Source organism: Heterodontus francisci, chromosome 6 (genome assembly GCF_036365525.1).
Source record: "Heterodontus francisci isolate sHetFra1 chromosome 6, sHetFra1.hap1, whole genome shotgun sequence".
Lineage (NCBI taxonomy): Eukaryota > Metazoa > Chordata > Chondrichthyes > Heterodontiformes > Heterodontidae > Heterodontus > Heterodontus francisci.
Genome location: NC_090376.1, coordinates 153011427 through 153033601, shown reverse-complemented (window position 1 = coordinate 153033601; position 22175 = coordinate 153011427). Strand labels below are relative to the sequence as shown.

The window sequence follows — 22175 nt, the reverse complement described above, 5'->3', positions numbered from 1 at the left end:
AACAGGGAATTTGAACTCAGAAAGCTGTTTGCTCCTGGACTGGAAAAGACCTCTCCTGTCTGCTCTCATCTCACTCTCACCAACTTCAGAAACCATTGAAGACATATGAACCCCAAGAAAGAAAAGTCTCCTACAGTGTACAAGAGTTTAAGAAGAATACTGAGCCCCAACAAAACGCAAGACTACCTACAATCAAGGATCCTACAGCGAGCTCTAAGCATAGAAAAAAAAAACCTGTATTGCATATGCATGCTAGCGTGGGGCGCGGTGTGTATCCATGGGCGTTAACCGAATTAGAGTATAAATTCTAATAAATTTCACTTTTCTTCTTTAAACCTAAGAAAGCCTGGTTGTGCTCATTTCTTTGCCTTATAATTGGAAAGTCAAAACACAGTGTGTTTAAAAATTAAATCCTGTCACAGTTAGACCAGGTGAAGGCTAAAAGGGATCCTTAGACACCTTTCTGACCTGGTCGTAACACTCTTGGCTTATTGCACGGAATTTTGCGACACGTTGAATAATTCTTAAGGGAATCTAAAACAAGCTACTCAGAAATCCACAGAAGTAGATTTCTGTTTGCCCGATATGGAGTGTGCATTTGTACCACAATTCACTTACCTAAATCTAAAATTCTACGATTGGCAACATCCAAAGTTTGTGAACTCCTAACTGTATATGGGATACTGCTGGAATTTAATCTGCTAATATCATGCAATTTGCCAGAGAAAAATAGGAAAACAATTTACAAGATTTATGCTGATTGTCCAACAAGAATCAACCCAACTGTTGGCACTGTCTTGCAGGGATATCTGAAACAGAGTGGGTAGAATCTACAATACAACAAAGTGCTGGAAATACTCAGCAGGTCAGGCAGCATCAGTGGAGGGAGAAGCAGAGTTAACGTTTCAGGTCTGTGACCTTTCATCAGAATCTGAACCGCCAATGATGTGTCTACCCTGTTAAGATCAGGTGAGGAGGGGTCAAAGGGCTCTCCTCTATTCCCTCCTTGTTTGACCACAACAGATTTATTTCTTTTTTAAATGCATATACTTGTGAATTCGGTGAGTGTTTAACTGTTTATGCGCTGTGATCATAAAAAGAGATAATCGGACAGGTTTTCTAGAGTTTAACAAAGAAAGAGGTTATCTTTCACAGGCTTATAACCTGTGACAGTTTTAATATTTGTCAGTTCCAAAGAAGGGTCACTGACCCGAAACGTTAACTCTGCTTCTCTTTCCACAGATGCTGCCAGACCTGCTGAGTGGTTCCAGCATTTCGTGTTTTTATTTAAGAGGTTATCTTTATTGTACTTAAACCGACCTAAGTAAAATAATAAAATACGCTGTAACTTTTGTGTGCGTGTGCACACACACACAAATAGGTTACCGAATAGGGAGGATAGATTGCTTGAATTAAGAGTCCAGAGAAATAAAAGGGGTATTCCGTCTGTGGAGGTTGGTGACTCGGCTGACTTCAGGCTGAATTCGGTGATCCTAAGGCTTCTGGTTTGAAGATGTGGATTATGATTTGGTGGTTCTTCAGGAGACAGCAATACAGCTGAATTCCTTTGAGAGAGACCTTTGTCTTTTTTCTGCAAAGTTCTCTAGACTGTGTAGTTGACGGAGGTTTCTATGTTCTTTTTGGAAAGTTCTCTACCCACAATAGCTCTCTGTCAGGCTTAAGTCTTTGATGCTCACTGTGCTTAAATCAGTGAACATAGAACATTACAGCGCAGTACAGGCTCTTCGGCCCTCGATGTTGCGCCGACCCGTGAAACCATCTGACCTACACTATTCCATTTTCATCCATATGTCTATCCAATGACCACTTAAATGCCCTTAAAGTTGGCGAGTCTACTACTGTTGCAGGCAGGGCATTCCACGCCCCTACTACTCTCTGAGTAAAGAAACTACCTCTGACATCTGTCCTATATCTATCACCCCTCAACTTAAAGCTATGTCCCCTCATGTTTGCCATCACCATCCGAGGAAAAAGACTCTCACTATCCACCCTATCTCACCCTCTGATTATCTTATATGTCTCTATTAAGTCACCTCTCCTCCTCCTTCTCTCTAACGAAAACAACCTCAAGTCCCTCAGCCTTTCCTCGTAAGACCTTCCCTCCATACCAGGCAACATCCTAGTAAATCTCCTCTGCACCCTTTCCAAAGCTTCCACATCCTTCCTATAATGCGGTGACCAGAACTGCACGCAATACTCCAGGCGCGGCCACACCAGAGTTTTGTACAGCTGCAGCATGACCTCGTGGCTCCGAAACCCGATCCCCCCACTAATAAAAGCTAACACACCATATGCCTTCTTAATAGCCCTATTAACCTGGGTGGCAACTTTCAGAGATTTATGTACCTGGACACCAAGATCTCTCTGCTCATCTACACTACCAAGAATCTTCCCATTAGCCCAGTACACTGCATTCCTGTTACTCCTTCCAAAGTGAATCACCTCACACTTTTCTGCATTAAACTCCATTTGCCATCTCTCAGCCCAGCTCTGCAGCCTATCTATGTCCCTCTGTAACCTACAACATCCTTCGGCACTATCCACAACTCCACCGACCTTCGTGTCATCCGCAAATTTACTGAACAGACTAATATATTCAAACAATCAGTTAAACCACTGAACACTACAGTCTGCAGCTGGAAATATGCCTCGCTGCCCACAGTCAGCTGACAGAGTTCAAAGCTTGCAAGGTTTGAGTAGTTCATTTCCACCAGTTTAATATTCAGGTTTCCAAACCAGTGGATTAAAAAAATCATCAATTGACATAGTACTTTTTGACACCTCCACACCACGCGAAATGAAATGTGACAACAGAAGCATTTCATTATATGGTTGTAAATTTTTAAAAAAGAAACTCTGCACACATATTCATCCTCAAAAACTCACTTAACAATATTACACTGCCGTAGTTATGTTCTGATTAAATTTTCATCTGGGATGATTCTGTGCTGAGTTAGGCTCTGGATAAAGCTTCAGCTATCACATTGTTTTTCCCTACAATGTGAGCCATCTTTAGGTGGTAACGTTGCAAAAGCAGGTTCAGTCAAAATAACCTTGCATTCTGGGTTTTGAATTTCTCCACAAATGTCAAAGGATTGTGGTTGGTATAAGCTACGGTCTCTTTATATCCATTTCAGACAGATACTTCAAAGTGCTTGAGAGCCTGGAACAGTCCCAGAGTTTCCTTCTCCACAGTAGAGTAACTCTTTTGATGTCTGTTTAATTTCTTGGAGAAATACCCAACCAGGTCTCTCAATGCCTATTAGAGACTCGCTGGTCTGTCTCACACTTAATGCCAAATTACATTCAGCTTCCTCTCCCTGTTCATCATGTGACTCATGCCCCTCTTCCTCATCAGAAACTCCATCATCGTCTGATGATGCATCGCGCTGACCTTGATCATCCTCCAGGCCCTCTCCATTTTCCACCACCAGGTTATGCAAGGCACAGCAGATGACAATAATTATGGAAACCCTTGATGGTGCATACTGCAGGGCTCCTTGACCAGAGCAGTCAAGACACCTAAATCTCATTTTTAGTAGGCCAATGGTTTGTTCGATTGTCACTCTGGTGGCCGCATGGCTCTCATTGTAACGTTCTTCAGCATGACCCCTTGGATTCCTCACCGGTGTCATTAGCCATGTCTTCAGAGGATAGAGTCATAGAGTCGTACAGCATAGAAACAGACCCTTCAGCCCACTGTGTCCATGCCGACCATAATGCCTATCTATACTAATCCCACCTGCCTGCATTAATTCCATATCCCTCTGCCTTGCTCATTCAAGTACCTGTCCAGGTGCCTCTTAAATGTCGCAACTGTTCCTGCCTCCACCACCTCCTCAGGCAGCTCATTCCAGATACCCACTATGCTTTGAAAAATTTACCCCTTTGATCCCCTTTAAACCTCCTCCCTCTCACCTTCAATCTATGCCCTCTAGTTTTAGTCACCCCTACAATGGGAAACGGACTCTGGCTATCTACCCTATCTATGCCTCATAATTTTATATACCTCTATCATGTACCCTCTCAGCCTCCTTTGCTCCAGGGAAAACAGACCCAGCCTATCCAATCTGTCTTTATAACTCAAGCCCTCCAAACCAGGCAACATCCTTGTAAATCTTTTCTGTACCCTCTCTAGCTTAATCACATCTTTCCTGTAGTGTGGCGACCAGAACTGCACACAGTACTCCAAATGCGGCCTAACCAATGTTATGTACAACTGTAACATGACATCCCAACTCTTGTACTCAATGCCTCGGCCGATGGAGGCAAGCATGCCATATGCCTTCTTCACCACCCTGTTTACCTGTGTTTCCACTTTCAGGGAATTATGTACTTGCACCCCAAGGACTCTCTGCTCAAGAACACTCCCCAGGGCCCTGCCATTCACTGTATATGTCTTGCCCTGGTTTAACTTCCCAAAATGCATCACTTCACACTTGGCTGCGTTAAATTCCATTTGCCAATCCCTTGCCCACTTTCCCAGTTGATCTATATCCTGTTGTAACCTTAGACAACCTTCTTCACCGTCCACTATACCACCAATTTTGGTGTCATCTGCAAACTTACTAATCATGCCCCTTGCATTCACAAAGAACAAAGAACAGTACAGCACAGGAACAGGCCATTTGGCCCTCCAAGCCGGCGCCGATCTTGATGCCTGCCTAAACTAAAACCTTCTGCACTTCCGGGGTCCATATCCCTCTATTCCCATCCTATTCATGTATTTGTAAAGATGCCTCTTAAACGTCTCTATGGTACCTGCTTCCACCACCTCCCCGGCAACAAGTTCCAGGCACTCACCATCCTCTGTGTAAAGAACTTGCCTCGCACATCCCCTCTAAACTTTGGTGGTTAGCACCGCAGCCTCACAGCTCCAGCGACCCGGGTTCAGTTCTGGGTACTGCCTGTGCAGAGTTTGCAAGTTCTCCCTGTGTCTGAGTGGGTTTCTACCAGGTGTTCCGGTTTCCTCCCACCTCCAAAGACTTGCAGGTTGATAGGTAAATTGGCAATTAAAAATTGCCCCTAGTGTAGGTAGATGGTAGGAGAATGGGGTGGGGATGTGGTAGGGAATTTGGGATTAATGTAGGATTAGTATAAATGGGTGGTTGTTGTTCGGCACAGACTCGGTGGGCCAAAGGGCCTGTTTCAGTGCTGTATCTCTAAATAAATAAATAAACTAACCTGCTGGTGCTCTAATGGCCACATGAGTACAGTCTATCACGCCCTGTACCATTGGGAACCCAGCTATAGTGCTGAAGCCTCTGGCTCTTTATTAGCCTGACTAGTGTTGTCCATCTTGAACGTGATGAAATTGTTAGCACGTTGGAACAATGCATCAGTCACAACCTTTATGCAGTGGTGCGCTGCTGCTTGGGAGACTCCGCACAAGTCTGCTGTTGAAGTTTGGAACGAGCCACACACAGAGAAGTTAAGAGCTATTGTAACCTTCAGAGCGACCAGCATTGGATGGCCACTCAGGCAGTTTGAGGCAACATCCACTGCCAGCATCTCACAAAGGGATGTGACAGTCTCCCGTGACAGCCGCAGTCGTCTTCTGCTCTAGCGTTCTGACAGCTGCAGGTAGCTCAGATGCGGGCAGTATACTCTGCCTGCTGGGTAGGCACATCTCCTGACGTGTTCACACCCAGCCCAATCTGTGACCTACTCTCCCTCCCACATTATTAGAATGCACTGGGCCAGCTGGTTGCACATTCCCCTGGCCAGTTGTCCTTCTGTCCCTCATTGGGGCATAGTCCTCTTCATCTGATTATCCACCTACAGAGTGCACAATTCCCATTGTTGTACTGCAGACCAGATGCAGTGACCACAGGTATTAGCTTCCAGCTGTTAGGACAAGCTCACACAACCCCCTTCCTTTCACCCAATTACTCAGAGCAGCTGGGGCCCGAGCAGTGAATAACAGTCAGGTGAACCCTTCTGCACAAGATGCAAATAACACCAATTGTTAGGACACACAAATAACATCAGAATAAATAAACAGCAAAAAAAAAAGTACCTCCAACTCCTTCACCGATTCACTGCCTGCCGCCCTTTTAAACTTGCCGGGTTCCCGAGACGCACCACGACCCGATTTACAGCTGTTAAATCAAACGGCGCACATAAAATTGCTGGCAATTGCCTAGTCAATGACCTTAATGAGCTCTCAATTGCTTCTAGTCGGGTAGCGAGCGCAGACTCGATCTCGCTCAAGTTCCTACGTTCGTTAAATGGCATCTGTATGTCATGATGCCAGGGACCCGACCCGACATCATCGCACTCCATTTTACTTTCCGGACGCCTCCGACAGGACCCGATTCCCGAAGGTAGAATTCCGCCCATCATCTTGGAGCAGGACGTCTCTTACCCCTGGGTCATTAGCGTCGACTGCCACTTTAAATGATTGTTAAAGTTTGGAGCTGCCAGCACTGGTTCGTTGGTTAAGATGGCTTTCAGCTTCTTGAAAGCTGTTTGGCAGCTCGCTGACCACACTACCTTCTCTCTTTCCTGTAACACATCTGTCAATGGGGTGGCTATAGTTCTGAAGTTTGGGACGAACTTGTGATGAAACCACAGATTCCCAAAAATCACATTATTTCCAGTTTGGTCGTGGGGACGGGAAAATACATCAACATCTATACCTTCGCTGCTCTGGGAAGCACCCACAACATGCCCTAGGTAGGTTACCTGAGCTTTAGCGAACTTACTCTTTGCAAGATTTACTACTAGGTAAGCCGACTGTAACCTTCTGAAGAGGGCTTTTAACTAGTCTAGGTGGTCACCTCAAGTGTTACTGTATCCTAACAGATCATCCTAGTACATTGCATGGTTGGATAGGCCAGCCACTACCTGGTTCATCAGACTTTGGAAGGTGTGGGGAATTTCTTAATCCAAATGGCATCATCCAGCACTGGAATAAGTCATTTAGGGCGACAAAAGCTGAGACTTGTTTAGCTCGGGTGGTTAAGGGAACCTGCCAGTATCCTTTTAACAAGTCTATTTTTGTTATTGTCATGCAGGCCGCCACCTGCCAAGAATGAAGCACATTAATTTTGCCACATGCACTTTGATTTTTAAACTGTTACTGGAGTAAAGAAAAAATTTGCTTTTTAGAAGAAAGCAACACCAGACCCTTGACTGGAAAGACATTTGCATATTTACAGACAATGCTTAAAAGGGACAAAAGACCATTTCTTGACACATTCAATCCACAATGGACTTTCGATTATCAGACGTTGAGGGTGGAGGAGCTGAAATTCCAGGTTGACTGCTAAGATATCCAAATACACAAATGGACATGGTCACACACACCCAGTCACATGACTAACCTGCTGGGCAACCTGAGTTTTTTTTTTAATTTGAACTTGCCACAGAGTTTTTAGAAGACAGAAAGCTGTTTTCTCCTGGACTGAAAAGATCTCTTGTGGTTGGCTTGCCACCGCCTTTCCCCTGTCTGCTCTCATCTCTCTCACCAGCCTCTGAAACCATTGAAGACATTTGAGCCCCAAGAGAGAAAAGTCTCCTACAATGAACAAGGTTTAAGAAGAATACTGGGCCCCAACAAAAAGCAAGATTGACCTACAAGCAAGGACTACAGCGAGCTTGAAGCACAGTAACAAAAACCCCTCTTCAGAGATGGCCTCAGACCTCTCTATTTTTCTTCTGCTTTTTTCTGTCTCTATTTGCATGTGCATATCGCGTATGCCTGCTAGCGTGGTGTGTGGCGTGTATCCGTGGGCGTTAACCGAATTAGAGTTTAAATTTGTTTTAATAAATTTCACTTTTCTTCTTTAAACCTAAGAAAATCTGTTCATGCTCATTTCTTTGCCTTATAATTGGAAAGCGGTGAACATGGATTCACGAAAGGGGGAGCTCAAAACACAGTGAATTTAAAAATTAAATCCTGTTACAGTAAAACCAGGTGAAGGCTAAAAGGGACCATGAACTCTGTGAGTACACCTTGCTCAAGTCATGACACCTTTCTCACCTGGTCATAACCGAAATTTGGGTGCTAGCATCCAGAATTTTACCCACAGACAAATGAGAAATTGGAAGTGGGAAGCCAAATTGTTCCCAATGACAAAAAAGAGCAAGTTTTCAATACAGGTTTTCTTGTGGTTGTGTGTGCTTGAATACTAGCATGTCTGCAACTGAAGCGAGTAGCTCTCCAAGCCAGGGTGAAGTAAGCTGGGTAAGTTAAAAGCACTGTCTATGGAGGAGCTGAGAAGAATGGCTGAGCAATGTGGGATCGCTGTACGTGGCAAGGCTAGGAAGTATGAACTCCTAAGGCTAGTGACCAACCATTTTTCCCTTGAATCTGAAGATGCAGAAGCAGTGTTAGAAGTAGACCCAGACAGGGTACTGCTAGCAAAGATACAATTGGAACAAAAGAAACTTGAATTAGAAGAGAGGGAAAGCGAAGGAGAGAGAGAGGCAGGAGAGGGAGAAAGAGAGAGCCTTCCTGAAGGAACGGGAAGAAAAAGAGCCTTCCAGAAGGAACGTGAACAAAATGAAAGACAGCAGAGAGAAAGAGAAAGGCAGGAGATAGAGAGAGAGAAAGAATATTCCAGAAAGAATCCCAAAAAGAGAGCTGAAGCAGCTTGAATTAATTAGGGGGCAATCAAGTAACCCCAGAGAAAGCATGGTCAATATGGAGGAGCATAATTCAGGGCTTGGTACAAAGTTGCTAAACCTCGCTCAACTAATCCCAAAATTCAATGAGGAAGATGTGGAAACTTTTTTGTGTCTTTTGAGAAACTGGCAAGGCAGCTAAAATGGCCAGATGAGACCTGTTCTCTTTTAATACAGAACGAGCTACCTGGAAAACCCCATGAGGTTTATTCCTTCTTGCCAGATGAGAGTTCATCAAATTATGAACTGACCAAAAATGCTATCCTCGGGGCATATGAATTAGTACCCGAAGCCTACCATCAAAAGTTTAGAACCCTCAAAAAGCAAGCTAATCAAACTTATCTGGAGTTTGAAAGAAGTAAGCAGCTGGCTTTTGACCAGTGGCTGAGGGCTTTAAAAATACAGCTCAGCTATAAGATTCTCAGAGAAGTACTCATCTTAGAGGAATTTAAAAACTCTCTCCCACTGTCAATAAAGACTCATGTAGAGGAGCAGCGGGTCCAGAGAGCCCATCAAGCGGGCGTTCTGGCCAATGAGTTTGCTCTAATTTATAAGTTGATTTCCCAGGGGCAAAACCTTTCCTAATTACCCCTACAAATCCTAAAAGGACAAAGGGTGGGAAGGTGATCTCCACCCAGGCAGTCCTGGGAGAGGAATGAAAGCAAGAGACACAGGGGGCCCTCCACTAGCCAAAAAGCAAAGTGCTGTGAGCAAGTGTGAGACCTGTAGAGCTGTGTGCTTCCATTGTAATAAGGCAGGGCACTTAAAAGCTGACTGCTGGAAACTAAAAGGAAAACTCCTAGAGTTAATCAGGGCACGCCTGCTCAGTGAAGAAGGAATCCTGATGGAAAGCACAGAGCAAGCTGTGGTTTTAACTGCAGTAAGAGTGCAACCCAGGAAGCTTAATACAGCCAGTGCAGGAAAAGTTAATAGGATTCCTGAAGGTTATCAGGGTTTCGTGTCCGAGTGGGCCAGCAAGCCCATAGAGATTCTCAGGGGCCACTAGATCCCTTTTACTGGGAAAAGGCTGACCTTTCCCCCAGAGAGTGCAGTGAACACCAAAATGGTGGTGAATGGTATTGGCGGGCAGTGTATGCCTGTACCTGTACACCAGGTGCACCTGGAGTGCGACCTAGTTTTGGGATGGGTGACCGCAGGGATTGTCCCTAGTTTGCCTGTGGACGGGGTTGACCTGCTCCTAGGTAATGATCTGGCGGGGGTGAAGGTGGTAGCCCCCCAGTAGTGCAAGAAAGACCGCAGGAGGTCAGAGAGACCGGGCAGTGGCAGGAGACGGTTCCCTGCAGTTTCCCTGAATGTGCAATGAATCAGGCCATGATCAAACCAGCTCCCCCAGAGGAGACTGCATTGGCACTGCAGGCAGATGACCATGAGGTCTGCCTGTACAAGACTTTCTTTCAAAAGTTAGGAGACCCAGGAAATGAATTAATTGGATTTTCCCCAGCTGAGGCTCAGCAAGCCAACCCAGTATTAAGAGAGTTAGCACAGGCTGTCCAGTTTGAAAGTGAAGCAGAGGGAGTCTTTGATCGCTACTATTTAAAGAATGAGGTACTGATGAGGAAATGGAGTTCCCCTCACAGACCTGAGGGCATGGACTGAGCAGTAGTTCACCAGTTAGTGGTGCCACAGAGGTACCAGGGAAAAATATTAAGGGCCCAGAGAGTACTGTGGCTGTACATGCGGGTATATCAAAGCCCACATAAGACAGCAGTTTGACTGGCTAAAACGCCACAAAGATGTGGTAGAGTACTGCAGGAGTTGCCACATGTGCCAGGTTGAGGGGAAACCCCAACCTACAGTGAAACCTGCACCCCTAACTCCTGTATTGGTGTTGAAGGCTGATGAACTGTAAGGGACCCCCATTGAGAACAAAAGGGGACAGGCAGGCACAAGGCTGGCAAAAGGTTCAGGAGGGAAGGGGGAAAAGTGACCAAGAGGGCAGGTTATGGGAAGTTCTGGAGGAATCCCAAACGAAAACACTGAAAAATCAGAAAAGTTAGACCCCACATCCTCCTACATAAATGCAGACTCTAGAAACACCCCACCAGAGTTGCTAACTGCATTTACAGGAACCTGCAGAGACAAACAGAAACCTCTAGGGGGCACAGAAACCGTGAGGGTGATGTCTCACCTAGTCGAAGTGCCACAGGAGCGTGCACTCAAGTCTTCACAAATACCTTCAGGCAGGAATGTCCCAGAGAACATCGGGAAAATTAACAAAGAATCCTCCCCCACAGTTAGAGGAAGAGGGAACCACCCTGAAGTTAAAAGCCTTTGCATGACTCAGCAAAGCACTGAAAGAGAGTTCAGGATAGACCCGCCCACTACTACCTCTTCTGAAAATAAAACATTACTGCAGCAGGGACCAAGACCCTCGGCAGTCGTGGCAATGGGCAAACTGAAGAAAAGCTTTCCCAAAGAACCACATGGTTACTGGCATGCCAAGAAGGGGAAAGTAAAGCAGCACTGGCACCCAGAAAAGACAATTATTTTAAGCTTTATGAATGAATGAACGAAATGCATGGTTTTTCTTTCTGTATCTTATATTTCTCTCAAAACTTGTAATGAAATATTCCATTTTTTTTCAAATCGCATTTCATTCCCCTGGGTGTGGAGGTGTCATGCAGGCCCCCACCTGCCAAGAACGAGGCACATTAATTTTGCCTCCTGTACATTGATTTGTAAACTGTTACTGGAGTAAAGAAAGAACTTGTTTTTTAAAAAAAAGCAACACAAGACCCTTGACTGGAAAGACATTTGCAAATTTACAGACAGTGCTTAAAAGGGACAAAAGACCATTTCCTGACACATTCAATCCACCATGGACATTTTATTACCAGACATTGAGGGTGGAGGAGCTCACATTCCAGGTTGACTGCTAAGATATCCGAATACACAAATGGATGTGGTCACACCACCCCCACCCCAGACACATGACTAACCTGCTGGGCAACCTGAGTTTTTAAAAAATTGAACTTGCCACAGAGTTTTTAGAAGACAGAAAGCTGTTTGCTCCTGGACTGAAAAGACCTCTCATGGCTGGCTTGCTGCCACCTCTCTCCTGTCTGCTCTCATCTCTCTCACCAGCTTCGGAAACCATTGAAGACATATGAACCCCAAGAGAGAAAAGTCTCCTACAGTGATCAAGGTTTAAGAAGAATACTGGGCCCCAATGAAAAGCAGGATCTACCTACAAGCAAGCACGACAGCGAGCTCGAAGCACAGTAACAAAAACCCCTCTTCAGAGATTGCCTCAGACCTCTCTACTTTATTTTTCTTCTGCTCTTTTCTCATCTGCATGTGTGTATCGCGTATGCATGCCAGTGTGGGGCTCAGCGTGTATCCGTAGGCGTTAACCGAATTAGAGTTTAAGTTTTAATAAATTTCACTTTTAAACCTAAGAAAGTCTGTTTGTGCTCATTTCTTTGCCTTATAATTGGAAAGCGGTGAACAAGGATTCACGAAAGGGGGAGCTCAAAACACAGTGTGTTTAAAAATTAAATCCTGTTACAGTAAGACCAGGTGAAGGCTAAAAGGGGTCCCTAGACACCTTTCCCACCTGGTTGTAACATTATGTAGGTGGCATTTTCTACTTTATCCAGGTGAGGAATTCGATCGGAGTCAACTCTGGTCACTGCATTAACCTTCCGGTAATCAATGCAGAGCCTTGTTGAGACATCAGGTTTGGGTACCAGCACAGAGAGGAGCTCCAGCTGCTCTGACTGGGCTCACTTAGCTTGTGCTCCAGCATATACTGAATTTCCTCCCGAACCTGGGTCAGTTTCCTGGGACCTAGGTGATAGGAATTTTGCTTTATGGGAGGGGTCTCTCCTACATCCACATCATTTAGGGCTAGGGTTGTGCACCCTGATTTGTCCCTGCAGATCTATTTAAATGCTGTGAGCAGCCTTGTTAGGTCTCCTCTCTGTTCTGTGTTTAAATTGGAGAGTACAGTGCCTAATCTCCCTAACATTTGGGTGATAGCTAACCAGACGGTATGGGGTTCGATTTGGGAATACTCCAGGCCTCCCTCTAACTTGTCCTCACTGTCCCTTTTGCCCTCATCTTTCCTCACTGCCTGACAGACCTGTGCTTATTTGTCCCCTTCCTGGCCGTGATACTGCTCTAACATATTGATGTGGCACAGCCGCTGCTTTTTCCTATGTCTGGGGTGTCAATTAAATAATTCACCTCACTAATCTGAATGGGCCACTGAACCGGGCTTTCAGTGGTTCACCTTACATTGGTAGTAGCACTAACACATCTTCTCCAGGCTGAAATGTTCTGGTCTTGGCATGTTTATCTGCTTGCCTTTACATAACTGTCTCGGAGGTTGTTAGGTGTACTTGAGCCACCACACAGGCTCTCATGAGCCACTCACAGAACATGAAGATGTAGTCTGCCATGGAAGGTTTGTCCCTGTGTCCTAAAAACATCACGTTGATTAGTTTAAGAGGATCTCGTGTCCATAAACTAATTGAAAGGGACTAAAGCCACTGGAGTCATTGCGTAAGTCCCTGGTAGCAAAAAGAAGAAATCCCAGCTCTTTGTCCTAGTCATGGGGAACATATGAATTAGGAACAAGAGTAGGCCACTGGGCCCCTCGAGCCTGCTCTGCCATTCAACAAGATCATGGCTGATCTGATTGTAACCTCAACTCCATATTCCCGCCTACCCCCAGTAACCTTTCACCCCCTTGCTTATCAAGAATCTATCTACCTCTGCCTTATAAATATACAAAGACTCTGCTTCGACCTCCTTTTGAGGAAGAGAACTCCAAAGACTCAGGACCCTCAGAGAAAAAAATTCTCCTCATCTCTGTCTTAAATGGGCAACCCCTTATTCTTAAACAGTGACCACTAGTTCTATATTCTCCCACAAGAGGAACATCCTTTCCAAATCCACCCTATCACGACTCCTCAGGATCTTATATGTTTCAGTCAAGTCGCCTCTTACTCTTCTAAATTCCAGCAGATACAAGCCTAGTCTGTCCAATCTTTCTTCATAAGACAATCTGCCCATTCCAGGTATTAGTCTAGTAAATGTCTGAACTGCTTCCAACTCAATTACATCCTTCCTTAAATAAGGATACCAATACTGTGCATAGTACTGCAGATGTGGTCTCACCAATGCCCTGTATAACTGAGGCATAACCACCCTTCTTTTGTATTCAATTCCCTTCACAATGAATGATAATATTCTATTAGCTTTCCTCATTCCTTGCTGTACCTGCAAGCTATCCTGGTGTGATTCATGCACTAGGACACCCAGATCCCTCTGCATCTCAGAACTCTGCAATCTCTCACCATTTAGATAATATGCTTTTTTATTCTTTCTGCCAAAATGGACAATTTCACATTTTCCCATATTATACTCCATTTGCTAGATCTGTGCCCGCTCACTTACCTATCTATATCTCTTTGTAGCCTCCTTATGTCCTCTTCACAACTTACTTTTCTACCTATCTTTGTGTCATCAGCAAATGTCGCAACCATACCTTTGGCCCCTTCATCCTAGTCATTTATATAAATTGTGAGAAGCTGAGGCCCCAGCACTGATCCCTGCAGCACACCACTCTTTACATCTTGCCAACCAGAAAATGACCCATTTGTGCCTACTTTCTGTTTCCTGTTAGCTAGCCAATCTTCTATCCATGCCAATATGTTACCCCCTACACCATGAGCTTTATTTTCCGCAATAACCTCTGATGTGGCACCTTATCAAATGTCTTCTGGAAATCTAAGCACAGTACATCCACTGGTTCCCCTTTATCCACAGCACGTGTTACTTCTTCAAAGAACTCCAGTAAATTGGTTAAACATGATTTCCCTTTTACAAAACCATGTTGACTCTGCCTGATTACCTTGAATTTTTCTAAGTACCCTGCTATAACGTCTTTAATAATAGCTTCTAACATTTTCCCGATGACAGATGTTAAGCTAACTGGCCTGTAGTTTCCTGCTTTCTGTCTCCCTTTTTGAATAAAGGAGTTACATTGGCTATTTACCAAGCTAATGGAACCTTCCCCAAATCTAGGGAATTTTGGAAAATTAAAACCAACGCATCAACTATCTCACTGGAGGCTTTTTTTAGGAGCCTAGGATGAAGTCCATTAGGAGCAGGACAGCTCACAGCTCCAACAATTTGCTCAGTACCATTTCCCTGGTGATCGTAATTTTCTTGAGTTCCTCCCTCCTTTCCATTTTCTGATTTACAGCTATTTCTGGGATGTTACTTGTACCCCTATAGTGAAGATCGATGCAAAATATCTGTTCATTTCATCTGTCATCCGCTTATTTCCCCTTATTAATTCCCCAGACTCACTTTTTATAGGACCAATGCTCAATTTGTTAACTCTTTTCTTTCTTAAATATCTATAGTAACTCTTGTTATGTTATTTCTAGCCAGCTTTCTCTCATACTCTAATTTTTTTCCTCCTTATTAATCTTTTAGTTATTCTTTGCTGTTTTTTATATTCTGTACAAACTGCTACCCATTTTTGCGCAATTATATGCTTTTTTAAAGATTGATACTATCTTTACCTTCTTTATTTAACCACGTATGGTGAGTCCTCCCCTTGAAATTTTTCCTTCTCTTTGGCATCTATCTATTCTTTGTATTCTGAAATATCCCCTTAAATGTCTGCCACTGCATCTCTATTGACCTATCCCTTAACATAATTTGCCAGTTCAGTTTAGCAAGCTTTGCTTTCTTGCCCTCATAATTGCCCTTATTTAAGTTTAAAATACTAGTCTTAGACCCACGCTTCTCTCCCTCAAACTGAATGTAAAATTCAATCATATTATGGTCACTGCTGCCTAAGGGCATCTTCACTATGAGGTCATTAATTGATCTTATCTCATTGCACAATACCAGGTCTAGTATAGCCTGCTCTCCGGTTGGCTCCAGAATGGGCTGTTCTGAGAAACTATCCGGAAAACATTCTATGAACTCCTCATCTAGGCTACCTTTGCCCATCTAATTTTTTTCCAGTCTATATGTAGATTAAATTACCCCATGATTATCATATAGCTTTCTGACAAGCTCCCAATATTTCTTCCTTTATACCCTGTCATACCATGTGGTTACTGTTAGGGGGCTGGTACACCACTCCCACAAGGGACTTTTTGCCTTTATCATTTCTTGTCTCTACCCAGACTGCTTCTATATCCTGGTTTCCTGAACTTAGGTCATCCTTCTCTCGTGTGCTAATACAATCATTAATTAACAGAGCCAACCCCCACCTTTTCCTAGCTTCCTGTCCTTCCTAAATGTCATGTACCCTTCAATATTCAGGTCCCAATTTATGTCATCCTGCAGCCCTGTCTCTGTGATAACTATCAGATCATACTTATTTCTTTCTATTTGTGGTATTAGTTCATCTATTTTGTTTTGAATGCTATGTGCAATCAGATACAGTGCCTTTAATTTTATCCTTTTATTATTTTTGTATTTCTAGCCTTATCTGCCGATTTACTCTTAGATTTGTACTCACTGTCCCTTCCTGTCATGGTCTGTTTATCATTTCCCATATTAATACCTTTCTCACCTGCCTTGTCTCTACTCTTTGATTTACCACATCTTCCCAAATTTGATCCCTTGCCCCCACTATTTACTTTAAAACCCTCTCTACTTCCCTAGTCATGCGGCTTGCTAGAACACTGGTCCCAGCATGGTTCAGGTGAAGACCGTCGCAATGATACAGCCCCCACTTTCTCCAGTACTGGTTCCAGTGCCCCATGAACCAGAATACACTTTTACCACACCAGTCCTTGAGCCATGCATTCAAATTCTCTATTCTTATTTGCCCTGTGCCAATTTGCACATAGTTCAGGTAATAATGCAGAGATTATTACCTTTAAGGTTCTGCTTCTTAATTTGGTACCTAGCTCTTCATACTGTGCAGGACCTCTTGTCCTGCCTATGTGGTTGGTACCTACATGGACCACGACAACCGAATCCTCCCCCACCCATTGCAAGTTCCTCTCCAGCCCTGAACAGATGTCCCGAACCCTGGCACCAGGCGGACAGCACAGCCTTCTGGACTCTCGCTCTTTACTGCAGAGAACAGTGTCAATCCCCCTCACTTTACTGTCCCCTACTACCACTACTTTATTTTTTGCTCCCCCCGCGTGAAAGGCTTCCTGTACCAAGGTGCCATGGTCAGTCTGTTCATCCATACTACAGTTGTCGCTCTTGTCCATACAAGCTGCAAGAACTTTGAACTTGTTGCTCAATTGCAAGGGCTGAGGCTGCTCCGCTCCTATCTCTCGATCCCTTTACCTTGGAGTCACACCTTCCTGTCCCTGACTACTGACCAAATCAGACGACCCTATCCTAAGGTCCAACAAAGTGTCCAGATAACTTTCCCCCTCACTGATGCATCCCAATGTCTGCAGCTCAGCCTCTAGTTCATCTACTCTGAGCTGAAGCTCCTCAAGCCACAAACACTTACTACAGACTTGGTTCCCATGGATTGCCATGGCATCCAGGATCTCCCACATACTGCAGCTGCAACACATCACCTATCCTGCCATCTTTATTGTGTTAATTTAATTTAATTTATTTTTCTTAATTAATTTATAGTTCCCCTTCTTCACACTTTGTGCACTCATGCAACACTCAGTGCAGACAAGCAGTACTCAGAGACCCCTGAATTTATTCCCTCTGAAAAACAACTATGAGTCAGCTTTGCTAGGGTTCAGAAACCAGTTTAAGCTAGCTACCTAATTAACTAACTACAGCGACTCTCAGAGAGCTTGTGTATCCCTGTTTAAAACTGTAAGAGACCTAACTTGCCTCTTAAATTAAACAGTAATTTAAGTTAATTTATAAATGTAACAAAAATTAGACTTTAGAAAGATTAACCCTTAAAATCCCATCACTCACCAAACTCCCTTCTTCACACTCTGTGCAGACTGTTAATCTGTTAATTGTGTATCAATTATTTGATTATATGCAGGTGAAAGATGTTAATTGGTGTTTTACATGAGCACTTATAAGCAGACACTCACAGACTGTTGAAGGGTTTTGAGTGAGGAGCTACATGTTTGTAATCTTTTTACTCTGCACAATATATGTAAAACTGAGTAAAGACAGGCTCCAGAATTATCCTTCCATAAGTTTTTGGAGTTTAGCAGAGAATGGTTGCCTAAAGCTGCAGGTTGGAAACTAGGATTTTCTTTTTGCACAGAAAATTAAAATCTCATGGGCTATTTTGGAAAATATGGCAGAAAGGAAGTATAAATTGTCAGGGTATGATTATCCTCTGATGTCCTCTGAGTCTGAACCATATGACTAATTGAAGAATGAAGTGGATATTTGGACACAGGTTACATTTCTACCAAAGAGGAAACAAGGTATGGCCATGGTGTTGTCACTTCCTATCAAAAGTAAAATCAGAAGTAAAGTGTTTGGTGAACTGGATTCTCATCAGTTGGATACTGATGAAGGGTTGGATCTTCTGTTAGAATTCTTGAATGAAATTTACAAGGAAGATGATCTATTATATGCCTATGAGGCATAATCAGACTTTGATAGATTTCAGAAAACAGATGGTTATCCAATGGAGGAATATATCATGGATATTAACAGACTGAATGGAAGATTGAGGAAATTGAATTAGGAGATCCCTCGTTCAGTGCCAGCTTTTAAATTGCTAGATTGTGCTTGGGTGTCACAAATGGACAGGCTCCTGGTTCTAACTGGGGTTTGGTTCTTGGACAAAGACTCCCTCTTGGATAAAATTTCTGCTTCCTTAAATAAATTCCTCGGGAAACAGTCAATACCTGCAGCCATGATAGTATAAACAGGGCATTCTGCAGTGACACAAAGAATAGAGGACTCAATGTTTACTAGATTTCAAAATTGTCCAGATACTGGAAGCAGGCATAAGTACAATGGAAGATTTAAAGACAGGAGAAATGAGGATGAAGGCACCTTTAGCAGGTCTGACTATTACAATGGAAGACAGAACTGGAACAGCAATCAAAGGTGAATGAATCCCAGGAATGCCCAATGAACAATTAATAGGTGTTTCAGATGTGACTTAAAGTATCATTATGCAATGAACTACCCTAAGTGGAAGAGGAGAGTCCTCAAAATAACACATAGCACAGAGAATTCTCGGGCAGAAGTGGAAGATACTGATGAATCTGAACAAGTTGCACTGGTCACAAGGAGTTTTAGACCTGTGATGAATGTGTTCGTTGCAAATTCGTTCAACTGTGCTGTATGAGATAATGCTTGCACATCGACAGTATGTGGACTGATTGGTTACAGTGTTATGTGGATTTACTCAGTTGTGAGAATTGACACCAGGTTAGGGAGTAGAAATGAAATATCAGGTTTAGGTTTGATGATGACAACACATTGATGTCACAGAAGAGAGTAGTAATTCCATATAAAATAGCTGGAGTAAGCCACTTTATCAGTATTGAGACGTCCAATCGCTCTACACCTCCATCCCCCACCAGGATGGTTTGAGGGCTCACCGCTTCTTCCTGGAACAGAGGCCCAACCAGTCCCCATCCACCACCACCCTCCTCCGCCTGGCTGAACTTGTTCTCACATTGAACAACTTCTCCTTCAACTCCACGCACTTCCTTCAAGTAAAAGGTGTCGCTATGGGTACCCGCATGGGTCCAAGTTATGCCTATCTTTTTGTGGGATATGTCGAGCATTCTTTGTTCCAGTCCTACTCAGGCCCCCTCCCCCAACTCTTTTTCTGGTACATTGATGACTGTATCGGTGCCGTTTCCTGCTCCCGCCCCGAACTAGAAAACTTTATCAACTTTGCTTCCAATTTCCACCCTTCTCTCACCTTTACATGGTCCATCTCTGACACTTCCCTTCCCTTCCTCGACTTCTCTGTCTCCATCTCTGGGGATAGGTTGTCTACCAATATCCATTATAAGCCCACCAACTCCCACAGCTACCTCGACTACACTTCTTCACACCCTACCTCCTGTAAGGACTCCATTCCATTCTCCCAGTTTCTCCGTCTCCGACGCATCTGCTCTGATGATGCTACCTTCCATGACGGTGCTTCTGATATGACCTTTTTCCTCAACCGAGGATTTCCCCCCACAGTGGTTGACAGGGCCATCAACCGTGTCCGACCCATTCCCTGCACCTCTACCCTCACCCCTTCCCCTCCCTCCCAGAACCGTGACAGGGTTCCCCTTGTCCTCACTTTCCACCCCATCAGCCTCCACATCCAAAGGATCATCCTCCGCCATTTCCGCCACCTCCAGCGTGATGCCACTACCAGTCGCATCTTCCCCTCCTTTCCCCTGTCAGCATTCCAAAGGGATCGTTCCCTCCGTGACACCCTGGTCCACTCCTCCATTACCCCCACCACCTCATCCCCATCCCATGGCACCTTCCCCTGCAATCGCAGGAGGTGAAATACCTGCCCATTTACCTCCTCTCTCCTCACTATCCCAGGCCCCAAACACTCCTTTCAGGTGAAGCAGCGATTTACTTGTACTTCTTTCAATGTAGTATACTGTATTCGCTGCTCACAATGTTGTCTCCTCTACACTGGGGAGACCAAGCGCAGACTGGGTGACCGCTTTGCGGAACATCTCCGCTCAGTCCGCAAGCAGGACCTTGAGCTTCCGGTTGCTTGCCATTTCAACACTCCCCCCTGCTCTCATGCTCACATCTCTGTCCTGGGATTGCTGCAGTGTTCCAGTGAACATCAACGCAAGCTCGAGGAACAGCATCTCATCTACCGATTAGGCACACTACAGCCTGCCGGACTGAACATTGAGTTCAATAATTTCAGAGCATGACAGCCCCCCATTTTACTTTCATTTTTAGTTATTTTTTCTTCCTTTTTTTTACATTCTTTTTTACATTTTTTACAATTTTTTTTGCATTTATTTCATTTCATCTTAGTTTGTTCAGTTTGCTTACCCACTGTTTTTTTCAGTTTTTTTTTCAGGTTTGCACTTGCTGCTGTTCAATATTCAGTGTATTCACACCTAATCTGTACTAATGCTTTGTCTTTCAATGCATCATTAACATATTGTTTGCCTTTGCTCCGTGATCTTTTGGTCAGCTATGTGGCCTGGTCCAATCTGCACCTTCTCCTTTGTTATCTCTTGCCCAACCCCCACCTCACTTGTTTATAATCTGTGACTTTTCTAATATTTGTCAGTTCCGAAGAAGGGTCACTGACCCGAAACGTTAACTCTGCTTCTCTTTCCACAGATGCTGCCAGACCTGCTGAGTGATTCCAGCATTTCTTGTTTTTGTTATCAGTACTGATGTTGTTTCTAGTGAGATACCTTTACTGTTGAGCAAGCCTTCAATGGAAAAAGCACAAATGAAACTTGATATGGAGCATCATAAGGCAATTATTTTTGGGAAGTCAGTGATTTTGCAGTTTACCCAGTCAGAGTATTATTGTACTAAAATGAAAGCAATATACTGCAGATGCTGGAAATCTGAAATAAAAACAAGAAATGCCGGAAATATTCAGCAGGTCTGGCAGCATCTGTGCGGAGAGCAGAGTTAACGTTTCAGATCAGTGACCCTTCTTCAGAACTGACAAATATTAGAAATGTAAAAGGTTTTCAGCAAGTAAGGTGGGGGTGGGGGGGTGGGTGGTGGTGGTGGCAAGAGATAACTAAAGAGAAGGTGTTGATAGGACAAGGCCACAGAGACTAAGTGACCAGAAGGTCATGGAACAAAGGCAAACGGTATGTTAATGGTGTGCTGAAAGACAAAGTGGTAGTACAGAGAGGGTGTGAATTGACTGTAAAGCACTCCTAGCACCAACACTAATTTAAAAAAAAACAGAAGCAGTGGGTAGGCACAGTAGAAACAAACTAACTAAACTAAAAAAAAACACACTAAAATAAAATAACAAATAAAAAAGAAAAAGAAAAAATAACTAAACATAAAAATGGGGGTGGGGGGGGGGGGCGCGGTGGGGGGCGTCATGCTCTGAAATGATTGAATTCAGTGTTCAGTCCGGCAGGCTGTAGCGTGCCTAATCGTTTCAGTCCGGCAAGCTTTGTACTAATGCTTTGTCTTTCAGCACACCATTAACACACTGTTTGCCTTTGTTCCATGACCTTCTGTTATTCTCTGTGACCTTGTCCTATCAACACCTCTTTTGTTATCTCTTGCCACCAACTCCCCCCCCCCCCCCCCCCCCACTTTACTTGCTTAAAACCTTTTACATTTCTAATATTTGTCAGTTCTGAAGAAGGTTCACTGACCTGAAACGTTAACTCTGCTTCTCTCCCCACAGATAAAGGTATGGGACAAAGACAGGAATATTTTAATTCTACATTTTATAGACCTAGTAACTAGATATGGTCTTTGTACAGTCATAACGATTAAGGAGAAAAGGATGATTATAGACAAAATTGTGGAGAAATGGATAAGGACTGGACTTGGAGCACCAGCTAAATTTATGACTGATAATGGAGGAGAATTTGCCAATAATAAGTTCAGAGATGTATGAAAATATGAATATTATAGTTATG

At 43.9% G+C, this 22175-nt stretch overlaps 1 protein-coding gene across 1 annotated transcript in view; it reads left to right on the top strand.

Annotated features, from left to right (window-relative positions):
- Positions 1–270, top strand: part of LOC137371555 (dTDP-D-glucose 4,6-dehydratase-like) — a 98923-nt gene extending 98653 nt beyond the window's left edge. Inside the window, exon 14 of the transcript XR_010975250.1 lies at positions 6–270. The gene's annotated coding sequence lies outside the window, so the exon portion shown is untranslated. The remainder of the gene's footprint in view (positions 1–5) is intronic.
- Positions 271–22175: the final 21905 nt, after the last annotated feature.